We start from the raw sequence: 19,906 nt of genomic DNA, 5'->3' as shown, positions 1-19,906 counted from the left end.
TTGTGTGTGTTTTCCCTGATTTTGTCTGTATTTTCCATGATTTTGGCTATTTTTTTCCTTTTTTGTCTGCATTTTCCTTCATCTCTCTCCTAATCTCTCGGAGAGCCATGAATATTAGACTTTTGAACTCTCTATCAGGTACTTCCAGCACCTTTCTTTCTACCAGAAGGTCATCTGGTGTTTTATTTTGGTCACTTTCTGGAGCCTGCCTTCTTTTTTTTTAAATATGTTTTCATATTGTCTGCTGTCTCCTGGACATTCCGGAATTATTTTCTTTGTTTATTGATTGTAGTTTTATTTGTCTTGTCCTTCTTTTTTGGTTTTGTTTGGTTTAGTCTGGATAGGTAAGGTGGGTGTGTTTTATTTGCTCTTCTGTGGGCACAATACTTCTCAACCCCCTTGTCCAGGTGGGCAGGGCCAGTTGCTCAGCTATGTTGCAATAGGGCAGGTCCAGCAGGAGGGGGGGGATTGGTCGTTTGTGCATGAACTGGGGCTGATGGGGTGGGATTTGGGGGTCCAAGCTGGTGCTTCTTGGGGCTCAGCACATGGTGCAGATGGGCAGGAGGGAAGGTAGAGAATGTGATGTGCAGAGCTAAATGACTGAGAGAAGGAGAATCAAAAAAAAAAAAGAAAGAAATGAAAAAATGTGTATATAATGGCAGAGCATGGGGATAGGTGGCTGGGACAAAGGAAAAGAAGGAAGGGAAAGAGAGAAAAGAAACAACAAAACAAAAGCAAAAAAAATAACACTGTGAAGGAGCTCATCCGTTGGTGCATCCTGGACTTGGAGAGAACATGTCATTGGCTCTCTAGCCAAGCAGTGCAGCATAGCCCAAAGAGGAGTGACAGGAACTAGCAGGGTGGGAGGAAGGAAAAGAAGAGAGAGAGGAAACAAAGAAAGCCAAAAAATAAGAAAACAAATTTAAAAAGTGAAAAAATATGAAGCTGGGGAAACCAGCCTTTGGGGCGGGGTGGATCCAGGTCGTAATGAACTCGTGTTTCTCTGGCAGAGTGACTATGGCCCTTTGGGAAGTGGTGGAGGCCGTGTAGCGGGAAGAAAGGTGGGGAGTGTGACAGCGTGTATCCCTGTGTACTGGGTGTTCTGCCTCCTGTTGGGAGCTCCATGAAGTTACCTTCTCATACTCCCTGTCTGCATTCCTTGGTGGCTGTATTCCAAGCTGGTGAATCCATGCTGTGATAAGTGGTAGGGGACCTCCACTCCATAGCTTTCCTCTTTGTTTGTTCTTTGTCAGTTTCTTTTTCCATTCAGCGCTTGATTGAGTACTTTATCCCTTCACTTGTTGCTTAGGGTTCCAGGTTTGATGTTGGTATTTGTTTTACTTAGATTTTTGGGTCTTTGTTGCAAAGAAACTGCAGAGTGCTTTTGTCTGTAGTGCCATGTTGGCTCCACCTCTCAAGTCCGTAGAATTTTCAATGGCTGTTTTCTTATGGAAGTAGATTGTCAGACCTTTCTTCTGTCATACCACTGGGTGGATTCAAACCACCAACCTTTCAGTTGATAGCAAATGCAAAGAGTTTGAGCTACCAAGGGACCCGTTTTCTCTCTAATCTTTATTATTTATTTTGTTCTCCTTTTTTTTTGGGTTTACTTTGGTGGTCTTTTTTTTAGTTTTACAAAGTAGAAATTTAGGTTTCCATTTGAGTTTTTTTTTAACCTGGACTTTTACAGCCATAAATATTTTCCAACACATTATAATATCCACATCCAATAATTTTCCACAAGTTTACTTTTAAATCATTTTGAAGTATTTTCTACATTCCCTATGATTTCTTCTTTTACCCATGGTGTCTTTTGCAATGTGGTGTTTAATTTCCATGTGTTTTAAATTCCCCAAATTACTTCTGTTCATTTCTAATTTAATTCTAAAGTGGTCAAATAACATACTTTGTATAATTTCAGTTGTTTAATTTATGGAGGCTTGTTTAACATGTCATAACATCCAGTTTATCTTGGGGAGTGTTCCTTGAGCACTTGATAAGAATATGTATTCTACTAATGTTGGGTTTGTTAGATGTAATTGGTTTATATTGTTGTTCAGTTCTTCTATTTATTTGTTAATCTTTTGTCTGGTTGTTCTGTCCATTATTAAAAGTGGGTTATTGTCCAGAAGCACTGGATGGTGCCCGGCTACCACTACCAACCACTCTGACCAGGAACACAATAGAATGTATCAGTTAGAATAGGAGAAAAATGTAGAACAAAACTCAAATTCATAAAAAATAAACTCCAGGCTTACTGGACTAATAGGGATTGCAGGAACCCTTGAGACTATCGCCCTAAGACACCCTTTAACCTGGAACTGAAGCCACTCCCCCAGGTCACCTTTCAGCCAAATAATAGATTGGCCTATAAAATAAACCCTAACACCCGTGAGGAATGTGCTGCTTAGAACCATCAACTATTGGAGACAGTCAACATTTGCCCAAAAGCAAAGTTGAGAAGGTAAGGAGGTGCAGGGAAACTGGAGTAATGGAACCAGAGAAGGTAGGGTGAAAATGGGGAGAATACTGGCACATGGCAGGGATAATAACCAATGTCACTGAACAGTTTGTGTATTAATTGTTGAATAGGAAAATAATTTGCTGTGTAAACTTTCACCCAAAACACAATAAAATGTTTAAAAAAAGGATTATTGAAATATCCAACTATTAGTATTCAATTATTTATTTTTCCTTTCAAGTCTATCAGGTTTTCTTCAGGTACTTTGGGCCTCTGTTATTACAGGCATACGTATTTTTAGTTGTTATAGCTTTCTGATGGATTGACCTTTTCATCAGTATAAAATATCATTCCTTGAAATAATTTTTGTCTTAAAGTTTTTATAGTCTAGTACAGGATTTTGTATGACATTAATATAGCCACTCCACTCTCTCTGGTTAGTTTTCATGGTGTATCTTTCATGATTTCACTTTAACCTGTTTTTGTCTTTGGAGCTGAAGTGTGCCTGTTATAGATAGCATATAGTTGATTTTTTTTAAAACTCTCTTCTGGAAGTCACTGCCTTTTTAAAATTATTGTTTTTGAAAATATACACTTCAAAACATACACAGATTCAACAGTTTCTGCATGTACAATGCAGTGATATTGATTACATTTTTTAAGTTGTGCAGCTATTCTCACCTTCATTTTCCAATTTGTTCCTCCCTTATTGACATAAACTCACTTCCCCATAAGGTTCTTTTCTAACCTTTCAACTTGATGTTAACAATTCAATCCCATGTAGAAAGTTCATTATTTTATTTTTTTATTGTACTTGAGATGAAGGCTTACAGAACAAACTAGCTTTTCGTTAAACAATTAGTACAGATATTGTTTTGTGACATTGATTGCCAACCCCACGACATGTCATACTCTCCCCTTCTCAACCTTGGGTTCCCTATTACCAGCTTTTCTGTCTCCTCCTGTCTTCTAGTCCTTGCCCATGGGCTGGCATGCTCCTTAAATCTCATTTTGTTTTATGGGCCTGTCTGATCTTTGACTGAAGGCTGAACCTCAGGAGTGACTTCATTATTGAGCTAAAAGGGTGTCCGGGGGCTGTACTCTCGGGATTTCTCCAGTTTCTGTCAGGCCAATATCTCTAGTCTTTTTTATGTGACTTAGAATTTTGTTCTACATTTTTCTCCAGCTCTTTCCAGGACCTTCTGTTGTATTCCTTGTCAGAGCAGTCAGTGGTGGTAGCCAGGCACAATGTAGTTGTGCTGGACTCAGACAGATTGAGGTTGTGGTAGTTGTGGTCCATTATTCCTTTTGACTAATACTTCCTTTGTGTCTTTGATTTTTTTTTTATTTTCCCTTGCTCCAGACAGTGTGAGATCAGTAGAATATCTTAGATGGCCACTCACAAGCTTTTAAGGCCCCAGGCGCTACTCACCAAAGTAGAATGTAGAACGTTTTCTTTATAAGCTATGTTATGCCAATGGAGCTAGATGTTCCCCAAGACCAGGGTCCCCACAGCCTTCAGCACGGTAATTTGGCCCTTCAGGGAGTTTGGATGTGTCTGTGGAGGCTCCATGACCTTGACTTGTAGAAGATGTCCTTGCTTCCCCAGTATTATGTATTGTCTTACCCTTCACCACAGTTGCCACTTATCTAATATCTGATTAGTCTTTTTGCCTCCTCACCCCTCCCCTCCTTCGTAACCAACAAATATTGTTTGTAAACCTTTTTATGAGTTTTTATAGTAGTGGTCTTATACAATATTTGTCCTTTTGTGATTGACTTATTTCACTCAGCTTAATGCCCTCCAGGTTCATCTACGTTGTTAGATCGTTTGCAGATTTATCATTGTTCTTTATGTTTGCGTAGTACTCCATTGTGTGTATGTACCATAGTTTATTTATCCATTCATCTGTTGATGGGCATCTAGGTTGTTTCCATCTTTTTTGTTATTGTGAACAATGCTGCAATGAACATGGGTGTGCATATGTTTATTCATGAGACAGCTCTTATTTCTCTAGGACATATTCCTAGGAGTAGAACTGCTAGATCATATGGTATTTCTATGTTTAGCTTTCTAAGGAAGTGGCGTATTGTTTTACAAAATGGTTGTACCATTTTGCATTCCCACCAGCAGTGCATAAAAGTTCCAATCTCCCTACAACTTCTCCAACATTTTTTTTTCTGTTTTTTTGGTTCATGTCAGTAATTCCAGGGTTAGATGGTATCTCATTGTGGTTTTGATTTGCGTTTCTCTAATGACTAGTGATTGCAAGCATTTCCTCATGTGTCCATTAGCTGCTTAAATGTCTTCTTTGGTGAAGTGTCTTTTTATTTTCTTTGCCCATTTTTTAATTCAATTGTTTGTCTTTTTGTTGTAGAGGTGTTGGATTTTCCTGTAGATTTTAGAGATTAGAACTTTTTTGGATTTGTGATAGCCAATATTTCCCAGTCTGTAGGTTCTCTTTTTACTCTTTTGGTGAAGTCTTTTGATGAGCATAAGTGTTTAATTTTTAGAAGATCCATGTTATCTAGCTTATCTCCTGGAGTTTGTGTGTTGTTAGTTACAGTTTGTTTCTCGTTAATGCTGAGTATTAGGGCCTCTAGGGTTAATCGAATTTTTTCTTCTATGATCTTTACAGTTTTTTATTTTATATTTAGCTCTTTGATATATTTTGAATTAGTTTTTGTGTATGGTGTGAGTTATGGGTCCAGTTTCTTTTTCTTTCTTTTTTTTTTTTTTTTTTGCAGATGGGCATGCAGTTTTGCCAGCATCATTTGTTAAAGAGACTATCTTTTCCCCATATGATGGACTTTGAGCCTTTGTCAAAGATCAGGTGACGGGAGATGGATGAATTTTCGATTGGATTCTCAATTCTGTTCCATTGGTCAATGTGTTGATTTTTATACCAGCACCAGGCTGTTTTGACTACCATAGCTGAATAGTAGGTTCTGAGCTCATGTAGTGCCAGTCCTCCTACTTTATTCTTCCTCAGTAGTACTTTACTTACCTGGGGCCTCTTCCCTTTCCATATAAAGTCAATGACTAACTTTTCCATGTCTTTAAAAAATGTTATTGGAGTTTGCATCAGGATTGCACTGCATTTGTAGATTGCTCTGGGTAGAATTGACATTTTCACAATGTTGAATCCACCTATCCATGATCATGATATGTTTTTCCATGTATGGAGATCTCTTTTGGTTTTTTACAGTAGTGTTTTGTGGTTTTCTTTGTATAGGTCTTTTACATCCATGGTTGGATTTTTTCCTAAGTGTTTTATTTGGGGGGGGGGAGGGCTATTATAGATGATATTATTTTCCTGATTTCTTTTTTTCATTCTATTTATTGGTGTATAGGAATCCAACTGATTTTTGTATGTTTATCTTATATCCTGCTACTCTGTTGAATCTTTGTATTAGTGCTAATAGTTTTCTTGTGGAGTCTTGGGTTTTCTATGTATAGTATCATATCATCCACAAATACAGACAGTTTTACTTCTTCCTTGACTATTTGGATGCCCTTTATTTCTTTTTCTTGCCTTATTGCTCTAGCCAAGACTTCCAGCACAATGTTAAATAGGAGTGGTGAGAAAGAACATCCTTGTCTTGTTCCTGTTCTCAAGAAGAACATTTTTAGCCTCTTTCCATTAAGAATAATGTTGACTCTTAGTTTTTCATAGATGCCATTTACTATGTTGAGGAGTTTCCCTAATATACCTATTTTATTGAGAGTTTTTATCAGGAATTGGTATTAGACTTTGTGGAGTGCCTTTTTTGCTTCGATTGAGATGATCATGTAGTTCTTTTATTTATGTGATGGATTACATTGATGGATTTTCTAATGTTCAGTCATCCTTGCATACCTGGTATGAATCTCACTTGGTCGTGGTGTATTATTTTTTTGATAAGCTGCTGAATTCTTTTGGCTAGAATTTTGTTGATAATCTATATTCAGGAGAGAGATTGGTGTGTAATATCCTTTTTTATGGTGTCTTTTTCTGGTTTTGGTATCAAAGTTATGCTGGCTTCATAGAATGAATTCAAAAATATGCCTTCCTTTTCTATGTTCTGAAATAGTTTGAGTGATACTGGTGTAAGCTTATCACTGTATATTTGGTAGAGTTCTCCAGTGAAGTCATCCAGGCCAAGACTTTTTTTTGTTGGGAGTTTTTTTTAAAATTTTTTATTTTATTACCTTTTCAATCTCTTCTCTTGTATGAGTCTGTTCAGATCTTCAACATCAGTTTGTGTTAGTCTGGGTAGGTAATGTGTTTCTAGTTTCGAGTACTAGTTTTTCATAGTACCCTTTATGATCCTTTTTATTTCAGTCGAGTCTGTTGTAACGTCCCCATTTCATTTCTTATTTGAGTTATTTGTGTCCTTTCCTGTTTTTCTTTTGTCACTGTGTCTAGTGGTTTGTCAGTTTTGTTGATCCATTTCAAAGAACCAACTTTTGGTTTTGTTGATTCTTTCTATTATTTTCCCAGTCTCCATTTCATTTATTTCTGCCCTAATCTTTATTATTTCCTTTTGTCTGGTGGCTGTGGGCTTCTTTTGCTGTTCTCTATTTGTTTGAGTTATGTAGTTAATGTTTTGATTTTGTCCCTTTCTTCTTTTTTGATGTGTGCATCTGTTGCTGTAAATAGACCTCTGAGCACTGCCTTTGCTGTTTCCCTAAAGTTTTTGTATGGTGTGTTTTCATTCTTGTTTGATTCTAGGAATTTTTTTATTCCATCTTTGATTTGTTTTATTACCCAGTGGTTTTTAAGCAAGGTGGTACTCAGTTTCCATGTATTTGATTTTTTTTTCCTTGCTCTTCCTGTTGCTAATTTCTACTTTGTTGGTGTTGTGATCAGAGAAGATGCTTTGTATTATCGCAATATTTTGGATTCTTTTGAGGGTTTCTTTGTGGCCTAAGATGTGGTCTATTTTGGAGAATATTCTGTGTGCGTTGGAAAAGAATGTGTACTTCACAGCTGTTGGGTGGATTGTTCTGTGTATGTCTGTGAGGTCAAGTTGACTGATTGTGTCCTTTAGATCTTCTGTGTCTTTTTTGAGTTTCTTTCTAAATATTCTATTCTTTACTGAGAATGGTGTGTTGAAGTCTTGTATTATTATTGTGGAACTGTGATTTTCTCTTTTCAGTGCTGTCAGAGTTTGTTTTATGTATTTTGGAGTCCTGTCATTGGGTGCATAGATATTTATTATGGTTATGTCTTCTTGATGGATTGTCCCTTTAATCAGTATATAATGGCCTTCTTTATCTTCTGTGGTGGATTTTGTTTTAAAGTCTATGTTATCTGAGATTAATATTGCCACTCCTGGTCTTTTTGGTAGCTGTTTGGTTGATATGTTTCTTTCCTTCCTTTGATTTTTTAATAAATTAATGTCTTTGTTTTTAAGGTGCATTTATTGTAGATAGCATATTGATGGATCCTGTTTTTTTAATCCCTTCTGTCACTCTCTATCAGTCATTTAGGCCATTTACATTCAGTGTAATTATTGATTGGTGTGAGTTTATTTCTGTTATTTTGTAGTGCTTTTTTTTGTGTGGATCTGACATTTTCTTTGTTCCTCTTACTCTCCGGTGCTGAATTCCTTTTGTTTGTGGATTTTTTTTCATTTCTTTTGTTGTTGTAGTTTTTGTGTTTACTGAGACTTTTGTTTTTCTTTATTTTGATGAGTAGATTTGTTAAGTTTCTTTGTGGTTAACTTGAAATTTACAGTTACATTCCTAAGTTTGAATCAGTCTTTTATTACTTGGTATTTCTTTCCCTCCCTCTCCATTTGTAAGTTCTATACCTACACCATTTATTCCTTCTTTTATTGTTCTGGCTTTGTTGTCATTTACAGATTAACATCTCTCGCTCCATGTTGTAAATATTTTAGTTTGTTGTTTTTTTTTTAATCATTGAGAGTTCATTACCTAGGTTAGTATCTGGCTGATGTGGTCTTGCATCTTAGATTCAGTCTGCCATTTGATGTTGTTTGTTTTCTAACTGAAGGACTCCCTTTAATAATTCTTGGAAGTTGTATTTGGTTTTTACATATTCCCTTCATTTCTTTTTATCTGGAAATGCCCTAATTTCGCCATCATATTTGAACGAGAGTTTTGCAGGATATATTATTCTTAGTTGGCAGTTTTTCTCTTTCAAGATTTTATGTATGTCGTTCCACTACTTTCTTGCCTGCAAGGTTTCTGCCAAGTAATCAGAGCTTAGTCTTATTGTTTCCCCTCTGTATGTGACTTTTCGATTTTCTTGAGATACTGTCAGGTTTTTTTTGTCCACAGTTTTAGTGAGTGTGATCATGATATGCCTTGGTTATTTTATTTTGGGGTCTATCCTATATAGGGTTCATTGAGCTTCTTGGATGGTCAGCTTTTCATCTTTCATGATACTAGGGAAGTGTTCTATCAGCAGTTCTTCAGTGATACTCTCTGTGTTTTCCATTTTCTTCCCCTGTTCTGGAACTCGGATCACTCCCAAGTTTTTCGTTTTGATTGCAATCCACATCATTCTCAGTGTTTCTTAATTTTTCATTCTTTTCTCTAATTTTTTGTCAAAAAAGTTGTATCCAAGTATTTTCCTTCAATTTTGCTGATCCTGTCTTCCATTTTTTCAAACCTAATCAGCAAATCTTCTGTGATGCTGTCAGTTTCTGAAACCTTGTTTACCTTTTTATTTTCTAATTGCTGTTTTTGTATGATTTCGAGTTGTGAATGTAGTTTAACGTTTTGTTGCTGTATTTTTTCCTGAATTCTTCTATTGTTTTGTCTGTCTTTTCCAGGATTTTGTCTATTTTTGTCTCATTTTTTATCCTTTTTCCTTCATCTGTTGGATAGCTCTGAATATTAGAGATTTGAATTCTGTATCTGGTAGTTCCAGTGCCCTTTCTCCTACTGGTAGGTCAGCTCGTGTTTTATTTTGTATGCGTACTGAAAGCATCCTGTCCTTTTTTTTTTTAAATACATTTTGATATTGTGTGCTGTTCTTGGGATATTTAGGAATTATTTGCTTCATTTATTCATTGTAGATTTGTTTTGCTTGTTTTTTTCAATTCGATTATGCCTGAGCATGTGGGCTGGGCATTGTTGCCTGTTTGCTCATCTGTGGGCACGATACTTCTCACCACCTAGTCCAATCAGCAGGGCCAGTCACTCAGCTATGGTGCAACAGGGCAGGTCCAGCAGAGGGGGAGGGGCTGAGGTGGGTCATTTGTGGCATGTACTGGGACTGTCAGGGCAAGCCTGGGAGCCAGTGTTGGGCAGGTTGTGGTAGACCGTGCCAGTGCTACTCAGGGGTATGGTGCTCAGGACATGGTGCCAGATAAGAGGGAGGGGGAACTTTCTGATGTGTGGAGCTAAGTGGGTGTTAGAAAGAAAAGAAAGAGAGGAGACAAATAGGAGTCAAAAAAAGTTCTGAGGGAGCCTACCGTTACAGACCTGGGGAAGCTGTGTGCCAGTGGCTTTCTAACCGGGTGGCGAGGCACAGCCCATCAAGATGGGACAGATACAGCACACGCAACTAGGTGGGTGGGAGAAAGGAAAGGAAGGAAGGGAGAAAGGGATAATAGCTAGATTAAAAAAAAAAGATAGAAAGGCATATGCGGCTAGGTAGTCGGGAAAGGAATGGAAGGAATGTAGAGAGAAATAAGAATATGAGAGGAAAAAAAATATCCTAAGGGAGCCCACTGGAAGCGGGTCCCCAGCTGAGCAGCTCTGCACAGCCAGTTCAAGAAGGAGCAGAGATGGCACAGAGTGCCAGGTGTTCAGGAGAAAGGTAAAGAAGGAAGGTAGAGAGAGAGAAACTGAAAAAAGAAGAGAAAAAGGAAAAAAAATTGCCTTGCAGGAGCCCACTGACTTGATGGCATGGACCAGGGAAGTGGCTCCCCAGCCACGTAGCACTGCACAGCTCATCTAGAAGGAGCAGAGATGGTAAACAGCACCAGGTGTTCAGGAGAAAAGAAGGGAAGGATGGTAGAGAGAGACTGAGAAAAGAATAAATAAATAAATAAAAATCCCCGATGGAGCCCACTGGCTTGGCAATGCAGACCAGGAAGTGCCTCCCAAACTGAGCAGTGCTACACAGCCCGTCTAGAAGAAGCGGAGATGGCACATGTTGCCAGGTATTCAGGAGACAGGTAAAGAAGGCAGGTAGAGAGAGATGAGAAACTGAGAAACGAAGAAAAACAAAAAGGAAAAAATAAAAAGAAAAAAAAATTGTCCCCACTGGCGTGGCAGGGCAGACTGGGGAAATTTTTCGCCAGCCAAGCAGCGCTTCATAGTCTGTCAAGAAGGAGCTGAGATGGCACACGGATCCAGGTGTTCTAGAGGAAGAGAAGGAAGCAGATGAAAGAAAGAAACCAAAAGAAGTAGAAAAAAGCAACAACAGCAACAAAAAAGGCACTGAAGGAGCCAGCCAGTGTGTGCGGGGCGAACCCAAGCAGCAAGGAACTGGTATTTCCCTGGAGGAACAACTGAGATCTGCAGGTAAGCTGAGGAGTTCTCACAGGGATAAAAGGGTGGGGGATGGGGAAGTATGTATTGCTTGTTACAGGGTGCTCTGTTTTCTGCTGGTAGTTCTGTGAAGCTGCCTTCCTGTACTCCCTGTCCGCTGTTCTCGGTGGATGAATAGTACTAGATGGCGAATCTGTGCCGCATTAGTTGATAAGGTACCTCCACTCCTTATCTCTCCTCGTTCTCTGTTCTCTCAGTTTCTTATTCCATTCAGTGCTCAGTTGAGTTCTTTATCCCTTCATTTGAAGATTACTGTTCCAGGATTGACATTTGTCTCTGTTTTACTTAGTTTTTCTTGTCTTTGGTTTCTTTAAAAGAACACAGTGCTTTCTTTACTAGTTAAGCTAGGCTGTCATTTGGTTTAAAGAAGGATTCAGGTATATTTTGGTTTCATGTTTCAGTGTTAAAGATTATTTCAGGGCTATAGTTTTAGGTGTTCGTCTATCCTCAGTGATTCCAGTAATCTGGGTTTCACAAGAATTGAAATTTTGGTCTATGTTTCCCACCTTTTGTCAGGACTGTTTTAGAGTCTTTGATCAAAACGCCCAGTAACACTAACCAGGCATCCTCCATTTCTTGTCTCATGTCAAAGTAGGCAGTTGTTTGTGGAGTCAATCAACCATGCATTCCATTTCTTCCTCCTATTCCTGACTTATTCCTCTGTTGCTCTAGACAAACAGAACAGCTGCTGAGGCTTGTTATGAACGACAAAATACCTCATGGGATTTGGTTTATTGGAATTGTGTAGTGTTCAGTTTTAATTTTATGTCTTCTCATTTAGTTTTTCTTTTTTTTTTAGGTCGTTTCTTTTAGTGGTTGTGCTTTAGTAAGTTCAAGGGTTTTTCTGGGCTGACCAAGAAGATACAGGGCCAGAAGATGGCTGTGTTGCAAAACAAGCTCTTTATTGGATTTACTCTTGTACAGGTATGGGTGAGAGGGGATGTCCCTCACAGATGCAACCTTCCAGAGACAGTGGCAAGGGGTACCTAGAAGTGAAAAGGGTCAGGGAACTCCCAGGGAAGAGAGGAATCTGAGATGGGGATTACATATTTAGGTAATGCCACTCAAAGCAAGGTTGGGTGTCTCCAGGTCAGAGAGCTCCATAGGACATCAACAACTTGCAGTCTTTTGTAGTCCCAGGGTTTATCTCATCTATGGCTATCAGATGTCGTGTATAGTTTTGTAGGGTATATAAAGCACGAAGGCTCTAAATGGGTAAAAATCTTATTTGGGCTACATTAAAATCATTAAATGTAAAAAATTTTGAGCACCAGTAGGTTTTTGAGATAATGGGCCCCAACCAGCTTTGAAGAAGTAAACAGCATAGGTCAAATATAGAAAGGCTATCTCTGATTTGTTTCTATAGCACTTGCCTTGGGGGTTATAATTAATTTAAATAGTATACAAAAACATTGCTCCAATATAACTCCATTCCCTCTGCCCTCCTTTGTTCTATTAATTGCCTTTCCAGTGGCATGTTTATACATATAAGTACTTCAACAATTTTAGTATTGCATTGATGCTCGTTATTCATAGATTCTTTATTTATGAATCTTCTACTTGTTAAAATTGATTTTTAATCCCAAAGTCAATACTCTTTGTGCTTTCTTGGACATTCACAGCCATATGCAGAGGAACAGAAATTTTGAGGTACCAGTGCTCATGTTCATAGCTAAGACTGAACAAGGTGATGCTCTGCCTTACAGTTTAAGCTCTTACTGTAAAAAGTGTCCTTTTAATGTTGTATTTAGTGCCACAGTTTTAACTGTTTAAAATTTCCTGAAAATGTAGTATTGAGTGGTGGTTTTAAGTGTAAGAAACCTGTGATGTACCTCAAAGAGAAAACACATGTGTTAGATAAAGTTCATTTATGCATGCTGCTGTCAGCTAAGATGAAAAATGGGTTTGTGCTGGTCTCTAGCTCTCAGTAAGTAACTGCAATTTACCCAGTTGTGTTTTAACAAGCTTTATTTACTAACACAGTGATTAGGATGAAGATTAGGTAAGATTCATCATGGGGTCAGTCTCCTTCAGACCCTCACTCCAGGGTGAGTTGACCTATGAAATCTCTAAACATGTATGGCCTCTAGATACACTGTAGGTGAAAGATGAAGGGACAAAGGAGTCTAGGGGTTTTATACCTCAGAATGCAATGGAAAAGATAGAGGGGTTTAGAGGAAGGGGCCATTGTTCAATTGAACCTTACCTGACCACCTTTTTACCATCCTGTGACCAAAAAGTTGTCTTTGTTCAAATTCAAACAGCATAGCAATCCTGTGACCATGTGTGCGTGACCAGAAAAAACATTCCTTCCCCTCTAACTAAAAGATTAACTTTGTAAGCCTGCGTTTTCTGATGTGATGATACAGCAGCTTACAACTCACAAGGAGAATCTAACTTCCCTGGGCTAAATACTTAGTACAATCAGGTAGTCATGGAGACAGTAGGAGTGAAACTCAAGCTAGGAAAATGGCTGCTTTCCTCTGCATCAGTTATAATTCTATTGGCCATAATTTCAATGTTCGTTCGTAGGGAACTGACTGTATTTCCCATAGAAGTGTTGATATATTATTAGCTAATTCAGTGCTTGCAGTAACTTTAGAAAATGTAACTGTTAAAAATAACTAGAATCAACTGTACAATTTATGCAGTTTTTTTTTAATCTGATACGAGAAGAAAGGATTTATAACAAATAGTGCATTTATACTATCTTTGAGATTTGCCTAAAAATTAGTTTTCTGGTATTCTTTATTTCTTCATGTGGATTCAAATTACTGTCTAGGGTTCTTTTATTTAATTCCAAAAGACTCCATTTGGTGTTTCTTGTAGGTTATATCTGTTGGCGACAGATTCTCTTTTTGTTTATTTTTAGTGTCTTCATTTCTTCATTCTATTTTATTTTTTTAAATAATTTATTTTATTTCTTTCTTGTTGTTGAGTGCATACACAGCAAAAACATACATCAATTCCAGTTTCTTCATGTACAATTCAGTAACATTGATTATATTCTTTGAGTAGTTCAAACATTTTCACCCTCCTTTTCTGAGTCTTTCCCTCCCATTAACATTTACTTACTGCCTCCTAAGGTTCGTACCTGTTCTGTCGAGTTGCTGTTGTCAGTTTGATCTCGTATAGATAGATCTTAAAATAGCATAATGCTCAAGACAAACATTCTTTAATAGTTAAGCTTAACTATGCTTTTAAGAAGACTTCAAGAAATATTTTTGGTTTAAGGCTTAAAGATTATTTTAGGGGAATAGATTTGCAGTTCATCTAGCCTCTATGGATCCAGAAAGACTGGATTCCATAAAAATTTGAGATTTTGTTCTGCATTTTCTCCCTTTTGATCACAGATTCTTCTATAGAATCTTCTTCTATAGAATCTGTGATCAAAATGTTCAGTAAAGGTAGCCGGGCAACATACAATTCTTTCGGTATCATGGCAAAGGAGGTAGTTGCACATGGAAGCAATTAGCTACACATTCCATTTTCTTCTCCTATTCCTGACTCTTTTTCCTCTTTTGCTTCAGGTGAATAGAGACAAATTGCTGTGCCTTGGATGTCAGCTTGCAAGCTTTGAAGACTACAGGCACTATACAACAAACTAGGAGGTATAAACAAATGAACAAAAAAACAAACCCATTGCCATCGAGTTGATTCCAAATCATAGTGACCCTATAGGGCAGAGTAGAACTGCTCCATAGGGTTTCCAAGGAGCGCCTGGTGGATTCAAACTGCAGCCTAACTCTTAACCACTATGCCACCAGGGTTTCCAGGAGGTATAACAGAAGCACTAAACGTGTTATTAGGCCACTTACTGGAATGTTGCATGAAATCATGACCCTAAACCTCCAAAACAAGGGACCAAATCCCATGAGTGTTTGGTTGTACCTAAGTAGCACCAGTAGCTACTTTTTTTGTCATTATGGTAAGTAGATCTACTACACTACTTTTGCCAATTAACTTTTTCCAGGCGCACAACTTATAGACAGCAATTACATTAATTGACGATGCAACCCTACCTTTAATCAATGTGATTTTTCTGTAACAGTAAACCAAAACTCAGCACTCTGTTAGCAATAATAACTTCCCTCCTCTCCCCCTCCCTCTCGCCCCTAGTAACCACTAAGAAACTTTGGTCTCTATACATTTGCCTGTTCTTACCTTTTTATGTAGGTGAGGTCATATAATATTTGTCGTTTTTTGATTGACTTATTTCACTCAGCATAATGTCTTCAAGTTCCATCCATATTGTAGTATGTATCCAAACTTCATTTCTCTTACTGACTGAATAGTATTCCATTGTATGTATGTAGCATTTTGTTTTTCTGTTCATCCATTGATAGGCATTTAGATTGTTTCTACCATTTGGCTATTGTGAATAGTACTGCAAGGAACATGTAAGTATCTATTTGAGTCTCTGCTTTCAAGTCTTTTGAGTATATAGTTAGGAGTGGAATTGCTTTTCTGGTTTTGATTTTATTTTTGATCTGATCTTTGTTATTTCGTTTCTTCTGATAGGTTTAGGCTTAGTTTGCTCTTTTCTTTCTACTTCCTCAGTTTGTCGAGTTAAGCTGTTGATTTGAGATCTTTCCTCTTTTTTTGTATAAGTATTTATTGCTGTAAGTTTCCCTTTGAGTACTACCTTCACTGTATCCCATAAGTTTTGGTATGTTATACATTCATTTTCATTTTACTCCAAGAAAATGTTATTTTCTGTATTGACTTCTGTCTTGACTCATTGGTAGTTTAATAGTGTGTTGTTTAATTTCTATATTTTTGTTTGTCTTTTCCGGTATTTTTTTTTTCTTTTTTTAATTTCTAGCTTCACTTAGTTGTGGTTAGAGAAGATACTTTGTGCAATTTTAATCTTTTTAAATTTATGAAGACTTGCCTCATGATCTAATATGTGGGTCTGTCCTTCAGAATAATTCATCTGTGCTAGAATACAGTGTATATTGTGGTGTTGTTGAGTGGACTGTTCTGTATATGTATATTATGTCTAGTTGGTTTATAATATCATTGTGTTCCTCTCTTTCCTAGTTGATCTTTTTTCTAGATTTCTGTCCAGTATTGAAAGTGCTGTATTGAAGACTCCAACTATTATTTTAGTACTATTTCTTTCTTCAATTCATTCAGTGTTTGCTTTGTTTATTTAGGTACTCTGATGTTGCGTGTATGTATATTTATGACTGTTAAATATTTTTGATTAATTGACCTTTTTATGTCTTCTAACGGATTTTGTCTTAAAGGCTACTTTGTCTGATATTTAGATTGTCATGCCAGCTCTCTTTTGGTTATTATTTGGAATATATTTTAACATCCTTTCTCTTCTAACCTATTTGTGTTCTCGGTCTAAGGTTTGTCTCTTGTAAACAGCATTTAGTTAGATCATGTTTTTTAATCCCTTCTGCCATCATTTACCTTTTAAGTGGAGTATTTAGTCTATTTATATTCACTGTAATTTCTGATAAAAAGTCACTTATTTCTGCCATTTTTTTAATTTGTTTTTGTGTGTCTTAGGTCTTCTTTGTCTTTGTCTTTACTACCACTTAGTTTCGTGTTTTTTGGTTTATTGTAGTGAGCCATTGTGGTTCATTGTCATTTACTTTTGGGTATGTTTTTAAGATATTTTTAGTGGTTACCATGGATATTACATTTAACAGCTTGTAATTATAATAACCTAGATTAAGTCATGGAGCCCTAGTGATGCAGTAGTTAAGAGATCGGCTGCTAGCCAAAAGGTCAGTAAGCTGGTACCAACTTCACTTAAGTAAAATACAAGGAATTCTATACCATTCCTCTTCTCCCTTTTGTTGTTATCCCTAATTATGTCTTTAAAAAAAAAAGATTGTACTATAGGTAAACGTTTATAGCAAAAATTAGTTTTTCATTCAAAAATATAAAATTTTTTTTGTGACATTGAGTGCTGCGATGTGTCAGCACTCTCCCCCTTTCCACTCCAGGTTCCCTGTGTCCATTCGTGAAGTTTTCCTGTGCCTTTCTGCCTTCTTGTCTTTGCTTTTGGGCAGGTGTTGCCCATTTGATCTCATATACTTGATCGATCTAAGAACCGTGTTCCTCACATGTGTTATTGTTTGTTTTATAGGTCTGTCTAATCTTTGAATGAAAGGTGGGCTTTGGGAATGGCTTCAGTTCTGAGTTAGCAGGGTGTCTCAGGGCCAGTCTCTGGTATTCCTCTGGTCTCTAATAGACTAGTAAAGTCTGATCTGTGTTTGTAAATTTGCATTTTGTTATGCATTTTTCTCCTGCTCTGGGACCGTGTCAGAGCAGTCGATGGTGGTAGCCAGGCACTATCTAAGTCTTCTGGGCTTGACTTGTGGAGGTGGTGGTATGTGTGGTCTATTAGTCCTTTGGACTAATATTTTCCTGTGGCTTTGGTTTTCTTCATTCTCCTTTGCTCCAGATAGGATGGGACCAATAGATATATCTTAGATGGCTGCTCACAAGCTTTTAAGACCCCAGATATTATTCAACCAAAGTTGGATGAAGAACATTTTCTTTATGAACTATGTTATGCCAATTAAACCAGATGTCCCCTGAGTCCATGGTCCCCAGTCCTCAGTGCCAGTAACTCAGTGCCTAAGGGTGTTTGGATGTGTCTAGAAAGCTTCTATGACTTTGCCTTGGTCAAGTTTGCTGACTTCCCTTATACTGTGTGTTGTTTCTCTCTTCACCAATGTTAACACTTATCTACTATCTAGTTAATGATTTCCCCTTCCCACCCTCCCTTTCCTCATAACTATCAAAGATTGTTTCTTTTTGTGTGTGTAACTGTGTTAACCTTTTCTTGAGTTTTTGTAATATTGTTCTCACACAGTATTTGTCCTTTTATGATTAACTTATTTCATTCAGCATAATGGCCTCCAGATTCATCCAGGTTGTGAGATATTTTGTGGATTCATCACTGTTCTTCGTATCGTTGCTTAGTACCATAATTTGTTTATCCGTTCTTCTGTTGATGAGTACTTGGGTTGTTTCGATCTTTTTGCTATAGTGAATAGTGCTGCAGTGAACATGGGTGTGCGTATGTATATTTGTGTGACAGCTCTTATTTCTCTAGGATATTTTCCTAGGAGTAGGACTGCTGGATCGTGTGGTATTTCTATTTCTAAGGAGGTGCTGTATAGTTTTCCGTAGTGGTTATACCATTTGACCCTAATTATATCTTTATATTTCATGTAGCCTTTAACATAATTTTATCCTTGCTTTTTATATATATCTTGTTAAAGAATTAAGGACAAAACAATTATAATTTTCAAGCGTAAACCCCTTATTGTTAGCCCTTACACTTGTCCCAACAGTTTCTATTTTTATGTATAGCTTTGAATTAATTTATCTCTCTTTTGCCTTCCATGTACAGAAATAGCATGCATTTGTTTTTGTAGGGCTGGTGTCACAGATTGAATTGTGTCCTTCAGAAGTATGTGTCAGTTTGGCTAGGCCACGATTCCTAGTATTGTGTGGTTGTCCTTCGTTTTGTGATCTGATGTAATTATCCTACATGTTGTAAATCCTAATCTTTGCCTGTAGTTGATGAGGCAAGATTAGATTATGTTAAATAGGATCAGGGTGGGATCTAATACTCTTAATCAGATCACAGCCCTGATCCACTGTAAGGGGAGTTACCCTGAGGTGTGGCCTGTATCACCTTTTATTTTACAAGAGAGAAACAGAGAAGTGAGCAGAGAGAAAGGGACCTCCTATCACCAGAAAAGAAGAGCTGAGAGTGGAGCGTGACCTTTGGACCCGAGGTCTCTGTGCTGAGAAACTCCTAGATCCAGAGGAGGATTGATGACAAGGACCTTCTCCCAGAGCTGACAGAGATAGAAAGTATTCTCCTGAATCTGGCACCTTAAATTCGGACTTCTAGCCTCCTAGACTGTTAGAGAATAAGTTTCTGTTTGTTAAAGGCATCCACTTGTCGCATTTCTGTTACAGCATCACTGGATAACTAAGACAGCTGGTCTGGTGGATATGGAATATTTTAATTTCACCCTTATTCTTGAAGGACAGTTTCTCTGGGTATAGTGTTCTCGATTGACAATTTGTTTTTTCAGCACTTTAAATATATCATTCCATTGCTTGCTGGATTCCAGTGTTTTTGAGGAGAAATTGGTACTTAATCTTATTGGGGATCTTTTGTATATGACTATTTTCTTCTCTCTCGCTGCCTTCAGGATTCTCTTGTTATGTTTACATTTTGAGAGCCTAACTATGACGTGTCTTGGTATAGATCTTTTGGGTTTATCTTGCTTGGAGTTTATGAGCTTCTTGCATTTGTATACTCATGTCCTTTGTTAGATTGGGGAAATACTCTGTCATTATTTCTTCAAATATTCTTTCTGTCCCTTTCTCTCTCTCGTCTCTTTCTGGAATTTCCATGATGTGTATATTAGGTTATTTGTTGTTGTCCCATAATTCCATGAAAGTGTGCTCAGCCTTCTTGAATCTCCATTCTTGTTGCTCTTCAGCTTCTGTAATTTTAAGTTTGTTATTTTCAAATTCAGTGATTCTTTCTCTTGCCTAATTAAATATGTTGTACATCCTTCTATTGTGTTTCTTATTTCAGTTATGGACCTTTTCAGTTGCAATATCTCTTTTTAGATCCTCTTGTTTTTGAATTGTTTTCGTTATTTCTTTTTCCTCTTTGTCTAACTATTCCGTTTTGTCTTTAATTACCTTTTATGTTTTTGTATTATGTTTTTCCATTTTTTTAATTATTATTTGATCTTCCATAGATGCACTTTAACTTCATTAATCCTGTTCATTTGCATGGACCTTTGTTTCTTTTTGTGTGTCTTGTGATTTTTTGTTGTTGTTGTTGAGACATTGGAATTTTCAATAGTGTTATCTTTCTCAATTCTCCCCAGTGTTTTTGCCTGCGCTACTTCTGCAAAATCCTGTTA

At 37.3% G+C, this 19,906-nt stretch overlaps 2 long non-coding RNA genes across 2 annotated transcripts in view; both read left to right on the top strand.

The window, feature by feature from the left end:
* LOC111819801 (uncharacterized) overlaps nucleotides 1-13,876 on the top strand; it is a 49,190-nt gene extending 35,314 nt beyond the window's left edge. Inside the window, exons 3-4 of the long non-coding RNA XR_002823380.1 lie at nucleotides 10,309-10,949; nucleotides 11,776-13,876. This is a non-coding gene — a long non-coding RNA (uncharacterized LOC111819801). The remainder of the gene's footprint in view (nucleotides 1-10,308; nucleotides 10,950-11,775) is intronic.
* Nucleotides 13,877-14,556: 680 nt separating this feature from the next.
* The window catches only part of LOC111819802 (uncharacterized), a 31,072-nt gene continuing 25,722 nt past the window's right edge, over nucleotides 14,557-19,906 (top strand). The window contains exon 1 of the long non-coding RNA XR_002823382.1: nucleotides 14,557-14,587. This is a non-coding gene — a long non-coding RNA (uncharacterized LOC111819802). The remainder of the gene's footprint in view (nucleotides 14,588-19,906) is intronic.

This window comes from Trichechus manatus, unplaced genomic scaffold, assembly GCF_000243295.1.
Source record: "Trichechus manatus latirostris isolate Lorelei unplaced genomic scaffold, TriManLat1.0 scaffold00019, whole genome shotgun sequence".
NCBI classification, from domain to species: domain Eukaryota; kingdom Metazoa; phylum Chordata; class Mammalia; order Sirenia; family Trichechidae; genus Trichechus; species Trichechus manatus.
The sequence above is the reverse complement of the archived record's forward strand: the minus strand, read 5'-3'. Positions and strand labels throughout refer to the sequence as shown.